This window comes from Schistocerca serialis, chromosome 3 (genome assembly GCF_023864345.2).
Source record: "Schistocerca serialis cubense isolate TAMUIC-IGC-003099 chromosome 3, iqSchSeri2.2, whole genome shotgun sequence".
NCBI classification, from domain to species: Eukaryota; Metazoa; Arthropoda; class Insecta; order Orthoptera; family Acrididae; genus Schistocerca; species Schistocerca serialis.
The window spans coordinates 643,052,320-643,066,696 of record NC_064640.1 but is presented as its reverse complement, the minus strand read 5'-3'; positions in this window follow the sequence as shown (position 1 = coordinate 643,066,696).

The following is a 14,377-nucleotide window of genomic DNA, read 5'->3' as shown; positions in this document are numbered from 1 at the left end:
AACAGTTTTATTGGTACCACAGATCATTAACAACCTTGAGGAGCTCCGATTACAGAGCAGGAAAGTATGCTCTTAGAAACCCTACAGGGTCTCGGTACCCTCTTGCTGGATTCTCGATCCTAGTGAACGAGATTCGCTCCTTTAAGGCATCTGCAATCAGCCAGAATACTATTTGTGGTACAGTTTTACTAATCTGATGTCCTTCATTAAAAGGACAGGGAGGGAACTCCCACCATCCACAGGATTACTACTGCCATTACTGTAACTACAACTAGTTGATGACAATGCAGCTGATGATGACTGTTGTGTGGAGGAGCAGTTAGGTGCACATACCTTGCAGTTCAGGTAAGAATGTCGGGGAAGAGGGGATGGTGCATGCCCCAGTGTGATCAGCCTGGCTGTAGCTGTGGCTGCTGAAACAGTTGCTGTTCCCCCAATCCTGAACCAGTTGCCGGAGGGAAACAGGCCCACACGAGAGCGGAGCTGATGACGGGGTGGGGACAGCAGCTGTTCGTGCAGTGGCAGCCTCCCATGCAGTGAGGAGTGGTGTCTTACACAGTGGAGCAGGCCACACAGGATCTCGTCTCCATGGATGTTTCTTCACTGCCCGTAGAACCCACCCCACAGCATACTGCATGGATGATAGTGTTGTAGAGAAAGAATAGCAAGAAATAAGTACATCATTCCAGACGGTTCCTGGCATCACCTGCTGCCCCAGGGAAAGAAAGAACACTGATTATTTGTAAGTAGATTGAGAACATGTATAAATTACCTATACCGCTCTGGCTCCAAGATATAACCCTCTGGTCATCCAGCATCTCCTCATAGTGATGCAGCTCCCTCTCCATCTCCTTCACCCACTTGGGCATCCCCTCACCCAAAACACCATGGATCTATCGATCCAGCTCCCCTACATTGCCTAGAACAGCAATATAATTTATTGAACAAAAAACTTAGACACACACACACACACAACTACGAAATTTTTTTAGAATATACACTTACATGAACGCTGTGATGTGGATGGTATCACATTTTGTCCCTCCCTGCTCCTGATCCTCGAAATCAACTAGAACTACAATAAATAGTGTGTCTCAGACAACATCATATCACGTATACAATGAAAGTTTTTGAAAAGAATACATCTAATAGCAACGTATTATGTATACACAATACTATGAAGAATATATATATATATATATATATATATATATATATATATATATATATATATACTAACAACGTTTATGCTACTGCTAGTGCTGCTGCTGCCACTGCTGAGTCTCTGCTTCCAACTGCTCCATGATTTGGTGGATGTATGCTGAAACAACAACAAAAAAATTTATACTGAACTCTGAACAAATGCTGTGAAAGCTATGAAATCCATTTTTATGCTCTGAAACCTAAATCTGAACAAATGTTACGATATCAAAATCTGAACACTGTGTGATTTGATACTACAGAACTTTTTCCAAAAGTATACTTCGATACCTGGACACACAGTGATTTGATGCTACAAAACTTTTTTACGAAAATATACACCACAAATCCGATCTCATGCTATGAAACCTAAATCTGAACAAATGCTATGTTACCAAAATCTGAATACAGTATGATTTGATACTAAGATACTTTTTGTGCAAAAATATACTTCAAAATCTGATCACACAATGATCTGATAATGAGAAACTTTTCAATGAAAATACACACTATGATATACGATCTCACACTATGAAATTCAATATGTGCTTACCTGGTAATTCTCCTGTCTGAGGCATTTAGCACTCCCACTGGTGCTGCTGCTGTGGTTGTTGTAAAACTTTCATCTTGCAAACAAAGTAACACAGAAACAGGCAAACTGGTGTCTAAACTAACACAACCATGGATTATAGTAGAATGGGAATGAGACTGGAGGGGGTAGGATTTCAATACCTTTACTGCTTCACCTTTAGCCGATAGGAATGTGGTATTCTGAGAAGGGATGAAAACCTCTGTCTACATGTTTTGACATGGTGGTTCACACACAAATAGGAAATATTAACTTCACAGAGAGCGGAGATGGTTTCCCACTTATCAAACATCAAAACACTGCCGCCACCTGATGCTTTGTTTAACAGGAAGCAGCCACTTGAGAGGGGATGATGCACATGCACCCACTCGGACTGGTATCGGCGCACCCAGCCACCTGGCTGTTGGGCTTCCAACAACAGTTTCCCTGCAGTGGACTGTGAGGCACGCATCAGAGATTTCCTCTGTGTGCAGTCAGCATGGCAGACAGTCACCCTGCATGTGTGCAGTGTCATGGTAGTTTCGCGTTCTGATGCTAGAGGTGCAAGCTGTCATGTACATACCAGTAGGCTATGGACTTTCACAGCAGAGGGAGTTGTAAGCACTTGGTGCTCCACCTGGCAGCTGGCGGCACTTGGAACTAGAGACTCAGTGGGGACCTATCCTCCGTGGCGTGTGGATGCACACGCCCAGTGCCCGGATGACGGACACTAACTTGGACAACCCCAAATGGCAGCTAATATATCTCACTTAATTCCATGTTATTATGTCATGGGAGATAGGGGCAGATGTGAGCTCTACCCATGTGGTGGAGCCCTGTCTCCCACAAATTGATTAAGTAACAAATAGGCATAAATGTATTATTGACATTGATTTGAACTTTGTGTTGTGAGATCCTCCCTCTCCAGTACAGGCAGAATCTTTTTCCCACCGATTTCCAGTTGTAGGTGTGAAGGTGGGAACTGGGGGAGGGGTGGGGATGTCTGAGGGGTTTTCCAGAGGGGAATGGTTAATTAATTGATCAATTTAATTAATTAGCCAATTAATTTGATATCAAGAGAGTGCTTGTATTGGTGAGGTGAGGGGGTTGGAGAATTTCCCAGAGAGGTGGATAAGGAGAAGGGTTAGGGGCATGGGGTGGGGAGTTTCTCAGAAGGACTGATTATCACCAGAAGGTCATAATCAACCTTCAGGGGTCACAGACTACTTAGCAGAAAAATAGGTTTACCACTAAATGTATGTTAGCCCTTCAATGTAAGCAACTAATTCAAACAAAATGCGCCAGAACCCCCTTTGTCCCACTATTTGCCATTAACACTGCCTGGAGAAACGTTATAAAATTCGAGGAGCGTTCAATAAGTAATTCAAGACTTTTTTCTGAAACCACGTTTCTTTATTCAGGATTCCAATAAACCGTATTATTTCCTACTCTTTTAGCTACAAAACCTTATTTTCCAACATAAGTTCCGTTCAATGTGACGGCCTTACGCCACTTTACTGGGAGGGCCCATGTGTGCATATGGTATCACTCTACTGGTCGATGTCAGAGCCAACCTCTTGCTGCTTCAATGAACTCCCCATCATCCACGTACTGCTTCCTTCATTGGGTAAGACAGATGGAACCTCTTTATGGTCTTCCGTTAGGCGCTGAGAAACACAGAGGGCATACACATTTGAGTACCCCAACTGATGGACGAGTGTATCAGCACTACCAACAAACACGTCCACCTCAGCAGAGGAGTGTTTGGTTGAGATCCGTCGATCACTTCGAATCAGGCTGTCCGGATGTTCCAACAGCGCAGGAGCCAGAGCCGTGTGCGGCCTGCTGGCATGCGGGAGAACGGATTTGGTTTGCGGACCCTTGCTACGATGATGACAGACGCCTCACCCAACAGCTAACCGTGCTTTTGTTTACTGCCAGGTCTCCGTAGAAATTCTGCAAGCCTCGATATACACGTATATTTGTGGTGCTCTGGTTTTCCACCAAAAGAAACTCAGTGACAGCTCTCTGCCTGGAACACACCTCTGTTAGAGACGCCAGTTCGAAGGCTCTGTATAGCGCCGCCACCTGCAGAACTTCATAAAACTATAGGGGCTGAAGCGGCAACATTTCATGATGTCCCACAACAAATTCCGTATTTTTTCAAAAAAAAAATAAAAATAAAAAGGTTCAGATGGCTCTGAGCACTATGGGACTTAACATCTGAGGTCATCTGTCCCCTAGAACTTAGAACTACTTAAACGTAACTAACCTAAGGACATCACACACATCCATGCCCGAGGCAGGATTCGAACCTGCGACCATAGCGGTCGCGCGGTTCCAGACTGAAGCTCCTAGAACCGCTTGGTCACTGCGGCCAGCGTTTTCCTTTTTTTTTTTTTTCAACCGAAATTATGCAAGAAGAGAAGTGCTGCATTACTTATCGAATGCTCCTGGCACAAGTTGATAAGACGAGGTTACTGGCCCAAACTTCTTCCTATAAGGATTCTGTTATAAAAGAGGCGGCCGAAATTAGGTTAAAAACTGCAGTAATTTTAACCGATATCAGGGGACACATTTGGCAGGGTATTGTGGCGGGTTTTAGACACCGTGCAGAAACAAAGCCTGATGCCGAAAACTTTAGGTAGTAGCAATTTGAAACATGATACCAGCCACCAGCTCCCGGAACTACCACAAGCTGTGCAGCTCGCCTTCCCGCTCATGCGTCAGTCATTTTGGCACTCGTCTTGGTGCTGCTGCCTGTCAATTATGAGCTAAATGCTGTACCAAGCCCAGCAGTCACTTCTGATGAACAAGGTGGGGACAACTGTCGAGAATTCGATTCGAAACTATATGACGTGAAAACCGAAAAGATTTTATTCACTTTCAGTTTTTTTTATAGGATCCGGAAGCGATGCATTTTGGCAGACAGCCATGCAACGAAAAGGTTATCAGTCGTCTTGAGCTAGTGGTAATAATATCGCATATTCTCGCTACCGTCTGCGATTACAGATGTAAAACACAAGGAAATCCATTTTATGATAATACTCTGGACATTTATCACGTAGTGGACAGAATGCAACTGTGAGTGACGCAGAATATTGTTGTATTTGTGAATTACTTATCCGTTTCAGAGATGACATTAGCCACTTCCCCGAAGTTCTCGGTAGCAGGAACCCGACTCTAAAATAACTTCCCTCACTATACTAGAGAACTGAATAACATTTCCAGTTGCAAAAGACGGTTAATGACACATCTACTGAAGTAACAATAATGACTACAATTGCTATGTACGCACTCGTTCCCCTTTAAATCCTTCTCTCCAACCAGAGCTTCCTCATTTCCTAGTATTATTAGGAAGTGCGGTCTCCTTAAATTTCGGTTCCCCAGAAATCGCTATATCAGAGAATCAGAGAATATCTATTTTCTACATTCATCCCAACCCCCCCCCCCCACCCTCTCCCTCTAATGAAACACGGGCCTTGCTGTTGCTGGAGTGACTTGCGCGCCTCGGTGATATACACTCCTGGAAATTGAAATAAGAACACCGTGAATTCATTGTCCCAGGAAGGGGAAACTTTATTGACACATTCCTGGGGTCAGATACATCACATGATCACACTGACAGAACCAAAGGCACATAGACACAGGCAACAGAGCATGCACAATGTCGGCACTAGTACAGTGTATATCCACCTTTCGCAGCAATGCAGGCTGCTATTCTCCCATGGAGACGATCGTAGAGATGCTGGATGTAGTCCTGTGGAACGGCTTGCCATGCCATTTCCACCTGGCGCCTCAGTTGGACCAGCGTTCGTGCTGGACGTGCAGACCGCGTGAGACGACGCTTCATCCAGTCCCAAACATGCTCAATGGGGGACAGATCCGGAGATCTTGCTGGCCAGGGTAGCTGACTTACACCTTCTAGAGCACGTTGGGTGGCACGGGATACATGCGGACGTGCATTGTCCTGTTGGAACAGCAAGTTCCCTTGCCGGTCTAGGAATGGTAGAACGATGGGTTCGATGACGGTTTGGATGTACCGTGCACTATTCAGTGTCCCCTCGACGAACACCAGTGGTGTACGGCCAGTGTAGGAGATCGCTCCCCACACCATGATGCCGGGTGTTGGCCCTGTGTGCCTCGGTCGTATGCAGTCCTGATTGTGTTGCTCACCTGCACGGCGCCAAACACGCATACGACCATCATTGGCACCAAGGCAGAAGCGACTCTCATCGCTGAAGACGACACGTCTCCATTCGTCCCTCCATTCACGCCTGTCGCGACACCACTGGAGGCGGGCTGCACGATGTTGGGGCATGAGCGGAAGACGGCCTAACGGTGTGCGGGACCGTAGCCCAGCTTCATGGAGACGGTTGCGAATGGTCCTCGCCGATACCCCAGGAGCAACAGTGTCCCTAATTTGCAGGGAAGTGGCGGTGCGGTCCCCTACGGCACTGCGTAGGATCCTACGGTCTTGGCGTGCATCCGTGCGTCGCTGCGGTCCGGTCCCAGGTCGACAGGCACGTGCACCTTCCGCCGACCACTGGCGACAACATCGATGTATTGTGGAGACCTCACGCCCCACATGTTGAGCAATTCGGCGGTACGTCCACCCGGCCTCCCGCATGCCCACTATACGCCCTCGCTCAAAGTCCGTCAACTGCACATACGGTTCACGTCCACGCTGTCGCGGCATGCTACCAGTGTTAAAGACTGCGATGGAGCTCCGTATGCCACGGCAAACTGGCTGACACTGACGGCGGCGGTGCACAAATGCTGCGCAGCTAGCGCCATTCGACGGCCAACACCGCGGTTCCTGGTGTGTCCGCTGTGCCGTGCATGTGATCATTGCTTGTACAGCCCTCTCGCAGTGTCCGGAGCAAGTATGGTGGGTCTGACACACCGGTGTCAATGTGTTCTTTTTTCCATTTCCAGGAGTGTAGATAGCCTTAAGCCCGTCGCACACGGAGCAAGGTTCGCCGCAAGTTTGCGAGATGGCGTGCATGCCTGCCGGCTTGCAGCGAAAGGAGCCGGCTATCTTCCATGCCGAAGCTCTCCCACGGTGCAAGATCGGCAGCTAGTTGTGTTGATCGGTTGCATGTTGTATCGAACGAAGATGGCTGCTTCAGGTACAGATGTTCAGAGCAAACTGGCGTTATCAGATGTTTTGGTGCTAAACGATGCAGATATGCATGCTAATGAGAAAAGAAGAAAGAAAGAGGAGAAACGCTGGAAAAGGTGTGCTGTCCATGCTTCATAAAGAGTTGAGGTTAGTTCGCGTAACACCTACTTTTGTTTGGAGAGAATCACCATTTCATTACTTTTTGACGTTATAAATATACCAATAATGACTGTTATATACAACTTTATTTTATAGGATAGAAGATCGCACATCCTTAGCAAATTTTATACGAATGGATGTATTGGTATTTGAACTGCTTGTGGGGCGGCGAATAATTTGTAAAAAATCTAATTGCTGTATAAATGCTTGCATGTTGAATCAGTTTCTGGCTTTTAGAATGTTGTTAATGCTGTCTTTCGCCGTTCTCAACACTGGCTCTCAATTTACTTTTTAGCACCCAGAAAGTGATTTAACAAAACGTGAAGCCTGTAATTAGAGTTCCTAGTGCCCACTTCATCTGAGAATACCATTATAGCTGCAGCTTATAGCTCTGAGGAATTAGGAGATTGTCTGGGTTTTCTAATCAAAAACGGTTTTCCAAAATAGTTGAGTATATTCTGAAAGTCACTGATAAAAAACACAAGTATCCTTACAACCTAACTAACAGAGCAGTTCAGAGTCTAATGCGCTGATGCAACTATAAATGTCCGAATTAAATGTTAAAAAGAATGCTCGCCATAATTTGATGAAAATATTTAATCAAACGCCATGCTAAATATTTGGTAGAATGTCTGTCCCGCGACGGCACGTGAAAATACGACAATACGCAAACTGAAGCTAGATAATGAAAATCATCCCAGAATTAACACTTCACTCGCAAATGATTTCATGGTTACGCGTATCTCGAGTAACTGAATACGGCATCCGAGGCTGTTTGTAGCAGTGATACCGACGCGACGCGACTCCCGACACAGATGGCGTGTTATTCAGCGTCTGGAGAGAACTGGGGCCTTCCTTCCTCGCGCAGCGTTCTTATATATATAGCCGCGGTGCGGACGGCTAAGGGAACGCCTGATCAAATCGGCTATCCCGACTAGCCGCTGGGCTAGTAACGCACCACTTCAAGTTATATAATAATTTATAGCTTCTTTTGCTGATGGCCGATGAAGCTCTTAATTTAAACGTGCATTCAGCACGCAGATAAGTATTGATAATAAAATTTTGACGTGGCTAAGTTAAATATTTTGGGCGAGAGAATTAATTTAATTACACTGCACGCAGTAGATGAGCTCTGAACTGGCCCTTTTGAGATCCGCTATCGCTATAATTTTATAGGCATTCAAAAGAAACTTTTCACATCTTCATAGTCATAGCGGACCTCCAACCTATTTAAATCTAAACATCCTAGCCTTATTTATTAGCCTACTTAATCTATCTTGCTTCCTTCAGTTTTGAGATGAAAACCAGAAAATCATGAATTTCCACTAAAATCTTAATTTGTGAAATCCAAAGTACTGTTTTTATTAAATCATTATGAAAGATGAATCTAAATATAAATTTTGAAGTCTCTAGCTCTTTTCTGTTGCGCCAATGATTTTTTCAGAAAAACGTCCAAATTTCGAAAATGGCTGAAGTTATCGAACTGATATTTAACACACATTAATTTAGTATTATTCCTGACATGCTAGAAAATTTTTAGGTCATTTGCTTGATTTTTAAGGTACTGCGCAACATTTATAGCGTCAGAGCTAGTTACAGCAGACTGGCTGGCACACAATGGAAACTGATGTGAATTTACTACAGCGTGAGTAGGCTGCTTCCCTACATGCTTTGTATGGTTTCGCCTCTGATTCAGAAGAAACCTACATCGTAATCCATTACCATTCAAGATTATGTGCTTTCAAACATCGGGTGAATATTCAGTGTGATATTTCTAGGAAATAGTCTTAAATGTGTCCGATTTTTGCAAGTAGTAGGTTCAACACAAAATTCATAGTTTTTTACTCACGTCGTTCATCCCAGTGCCACTGCTTTTCTATGATTTTACTTTGGCGTACTCCACTTTAAATTGAGTACGTCAATTGTGCATTTTGCTATAGCACTCCTTGGTCGTCGTATATGGTCGAACAAGACACACGGCACTTGCAACTCTTTCGAGTACTTCTGCAAGCAAGTGTTTATTATAATAGTTTGCGCTTTTCAGTGTTCTTCCTTATAAGTACATATCAATGCTTCAATCGCTTCCTTGGACCACTGCGGTGCATTATTTAATAATTATAAGAACTTTCTACCGCACCTCACAACAGCAGAAAAGCGACTATCAACAAAGGCTTCCCTCCCAAGCTTTCCACGTCTGTCGTCACAAACGAAACGTCTCATGATTTTCCAACGCAGGTAGCACGCAGGGAACCTTACAAGAAAAATAGCACCGGACCTATCCTGGAAATCTTACAAGGTTCCCAGTAACGTAGCCCGCTAGCAGACGGCGGAGCCCGCAAGGTAGCCGTCGTGCGAGCCACCAAGGAAACTTACAGCGAATCTTGCTCCGTGTGAGACGGGCTTTACTGTAGGTGCAACCATTAACGGAGGAGTGTCTGTTGAGAGACGAAGCACACTTGTGGTTCTTGAAGAGGACTGTATAGTTAAATAATGACGGCATTCTGTTGAGTAAATTTTTCCGGAGGTAAAACAGTCCCCCATTGTGATCTCCAGCCAGGGACTACTCAGGAGGATGTCATCATGAAGAGAATCAAAATTGGCGTTCTACTGATCGGATCGTGGAATGTTAGATCCCTTAATCGTGCAGGTAGGCTAGAATATTTGAAAAGAGGAATGAATAGACTGAATTTAAATATAGTGGGTATTAGTGAAGTTCGATGCAAGAGCAACGAGACTTTCGGTCAGGTCAATTGTTGTAATGGATATGAGATTAAATTTTGACTGCTGAACGTTTACAGTGACAGATTGCGAAGTCTGATAGCAGTGAGAGGGCACGATGTCTATAAGTTATCGATGCTAAGCTGAGCTTCGCTTCCTACTTGCTGTTGGTACACTTCGCTTCGATTTCCTACGTTTACGACTGCTGCCAATTCCAGTGGTCAAACAGCTGTAGCGCTGTAGTAGTTGAGCGAACTTGCGTTGTGTGTCAGCTAAAATATAAATAGCGTAGCGAGTGTGGTTGTACATGAACAACTCTATTATATGCTTTCACATAATTTGGTTGCTTCCCTGTGTAATTTATACCATAGTTGCTAATTATTTGAGCTCTCGGATGCCTAAAGTTGCATCATTTTACAGCAGATAGATAACAATCCCGCTCTTTTGTGCCTCCTCAAGGTGGCGACAAAGATCTCCTTTCTGGTTTCTCCGCACTTCACACAACACTGAAGTCGAAGCACCAGCAACTTGTATCGACTTTTATCGATATCTATAGCGCGGAACTATTGCATCTGAGATAACTAAAATTTGAAATAAAGAGACATGGCTTAAATAACATTGTGACTACCAAAACCTGAAGGCTTTTAATGTTTTAGACTTAAGAGTGTCTCACATTCATTCGTAGTGGCGTAACAACACTATAGTTAATACACACGTTGGACCTATCACTGATAACAGAAAACCCGGTGGCTGTGTGTCAGGGTCAATAACAAAACATTGAGTACCGTGTGTGTTTGTGTACATATGTGCTAAACGACGAACAGGGTCTGTCGAAGTCTCAAAACGTTTCGTCGCAGTTATAACAAAAAGGGAGTTGGGGTATTTAACGTGACTGAGGATGTTTTTTTTATCCAGTTCACCTGAAGTGATATTTCAAGGTAAGCTTTTTATATTTTGGAAGAGTGAAGTGTTGTTAAATGATTGTTTTAATTTAATCATACAAACTTTAGATGACAATACATTTTTAATCCATTCAGTATTTAGGTTAAGGAGCTATTACTTAAATTAGCCGTAAATAGTCTGTTTCTAGTGCCCCTTTAAACGCATTAAAAGTAAGGGTAATGCCCCAAAAGACTGACCCGTTGGGGAAAAAAACCAAAGAGCTCTGTCCAAATATCAATAACCTCCTGAAGATATTTGCCACACTTCTTGTAACTACAGGCACAGTCGAGAGGTAATTCTCGACTTTAGAGAGAAGCAATACATACCAGCGAAATTCGACAGGACAGGCAAGTTTTGAAGTCATTGTCTCACGTTAAATCATATAACGATTATTATATCATTATTTATTACTATTTACGAGTTCTAAAAATAAATAATATATGCTGCTGTATCAGTTGAATGAAACTGATAATTGTTTTTTTATCGTTTCAGAGAGTACCCCTGCGGGTTGATTGTGGTAAGTACGAAACCATCGAAATGTTTGATTTTGGTGGCCCTCGAACCCCGCCATCAGGGTGACTGATTTCAATGAGTGTGTTTCCATCCAACCACCGTAACTCTCACGTGACTACCGGCGGAATACAAACCCCATCCTCTGTAATAAGATACAATGTGCATGAAGGGATACTGAGATTCGCACCTACCACGGATACTTCCCGAAATCATGCACCCCATTGGTGAGGGACAAGGAGACCTACCGAAATGAAGCACCTCAATGATGACTCACCAAAACCAAGCACTCCAGTGGTGACTCACTGATATCAAGCATCCCGATGGGAACAGAAAACTATTACATCCACGTCGCTGTTCCTCATCATGCTAAATGTAGCTTCTAACCAGACATTGAAACGGTAACCATACTGTACTTCACAATCAAACTTGCATCATTGAAGTAAATTTCGAACACAAATATCAACCATTAGAACACAAACGTTTACATTTACATCGTAAATGAAATGTAGAATCAAATAACAGACACATTTGATATTTGTCGATTACAGCGCCATCTGCCACGAAAGGAAAACAATGGTTTGAGTAAATTGCACATATTTTTTGGCGTTAAATCCGAATGTGCAATAAAAATGGGGTTTCTCATTTAAAATACATAGTTGACCCTGTCTATGCAGGAGGGTGGTTAGGAGGCGGGCAGTTGTAGCACAGACAGATGACACCTTTGCTAAATTAACTTTTCATCTAGTACATTTTTTTCCATACACAGTGTGGTTTTCAAGATACTGAGTTGTCTCAAGTTAAAACAAACACCCTGTATATTGTACGTATAAATGACCAGAAAGAAATGACTGAAGTGTAAGTATTGTTTAAAAATGAGTGACAGGTGTATATAAAAACTGACAAAAAATGAGGAATGTAGTATTTAAGTTCTTCTTTCTACTTTTTAGTGTATAAATGTATGTGATAATAATGTGCATAAGTCATCAGAAAAATTTATTTATTGTAAAAGACCTTTGTAAATAAAATCATAAAAGAAAAAGATTGAAAATAATATTAGTAAACAAAAAGAAATTGTTCCTAATGAACTTAATTTGTTGTATCACTATTATTGTTTCCTGACCCTTTCACTACAGAATATAACTGACATATAGAGATAAAAAATTATTGTTAGTAATAATTTATTTTTAAAAAATCTGATCCTTTTCCTATGGTGCACAACACTAGAAAGACGTTGCACATGCATTTGCTCTTCTAATGAAAGAGAGGGAAGGAGGGGGAACTTGAATGTTATTGGTCCAGGGAAAAAGTGGAGTGGAGGGGAGATAGTAACCTTTATTTTCCTGCCAATTTTATGTCACACAATTTTCGAAGATGCATGGGCAGGATATCAGGTTATGTTCTGACGCTGAATGTAACCTACACAAGTGCCAAATGATCATGTGAACAGTATCATATTATGTCATGACCTAGAATGTGCCATATACAAGTTCATGAACAGACCTAGGAGGAGGGGAGGGCTGCGTGGGTAGGACAAGGGTTTCTCCTGGGTGACCTTCCATATAGCGCGCCCAAATGAATTACGTGTAATCTGACAGTAGAAATCCTTTAAGTGACCTTGAAATAAGATCATTATCTGCCCTTGTACCTGTCCTGCGTAACTACTCTCCTAAGCTGTTAACCCCAAATATTTCCCCTCTCTCTCTCTCTCTCTCTCTCTCTGCTCTCTGGTGTTGACAACCTCCCCTGAGGTGGGCTACAATATCGGAGTGTTTTTCAGTTGACATTTACTCCACAAGGATAAGATAAAAATTGTTTGTCTGGGGTTAAAAGGATTGACTAAGACTTTTTTTTGTATGTCCATCCTTTTAGCAGGACGTCTCTGGGACAATGGCCGTTTACTATCGTGACAAATAAAAACACCTACAGCAGTCCTTATGATTTGATTTTATTTTATCTCTACCAGTTTCGACGCTACATTGCGTCATCTTCAGGCTGTTTGATGCGGTACAGGTTGATACGATCCCCATGCATAACCCATCAGTTGCCAGCACTACTTGATTCGCAGATAATGTGTCAGCACTCCAACCATCAACTGTCAACATCAAAACAGTCCGCAGATGATGTAATGAAGCGTCGAAACTGGTAGAGTCAAAATAAAATAAAATCATAAGGACCGCTGTAGGTGTTTTTGTTTGTCACGATGATAAGACTTGTCTGAGCATGACAGGATAAAATACTGTGGGTGCTAGGGAAATAGCGGTTCTTCTTCTGCTTGACTCTTGGTATAGCAGCGTTAATGCGCTGCCAGTGATGTTCAGTAAAGACAGGGAAGCTGTTCATAAGATCCCTCTTAGGAGCAACAGCGGTCAGATTTGCAATGGCCCAACCGTAGCCATAGTGTTTGTGGGGTAGAGGAAGTTTAGGAACACTGGAATAGGTGAAAGGGTAGGGATACTGTGGTGCGCATACGTCTTGTCGCGCAATGATTTCACGACCATCTTCAGTAGTCCTGGCGCTGTCATCTCTGTCTCTGCTGGCGGCTTATTGACTACCTCTTCTGTGTCCTGGTCTTGGATGGACGCGGCGGTTGTTTCTTCATCTTCCAGCAGCGGCTCTTCCGCCTTGTCCTCGGGAGGGCGGGCGGGCCTTTCGATGCCTTTGGCCACGTCATCCCGTGTTGCTGGTGCAGCTGGGTCGCAATCTTGTTTCTGCGGGCCCTCCTCTTTCGAGGAGGGGGCAGACATGTCTGTCGCCACCTCCGTGGGCAGCCCCACAGACCTTGCGTCGCTGCAGAGGCCGGGAGCGCGTCCGTCTGGAAGGCGATGGTGGCGCTCGCAATGTCTCGCCTCTTGCGAGACTTGCATGCATTCCTGCGACTCGCGGAGTTGCGCGAGCTGGAGGCGCACCTCGCCCGCCTCAGCCAGAAGAGCAGCCCTCTCCTCTGCCACAGCAGATTTGAGAGCGGCAACTGCGTTGGCGACAGCATCGTCGATCTTGCGAATGCTGTCGGGACTGCAGCAGCACGGCCCTCCACTCACGCCAACATCGGCAGAAATGCCGATGGCATGACGTGCGGGCGGGGTGTTTACTGCATCTTGGTCCATTGCCGCCTCCTCTTGCGCGGTGGATCGCCGTCGGCGTGTGTACCGCCC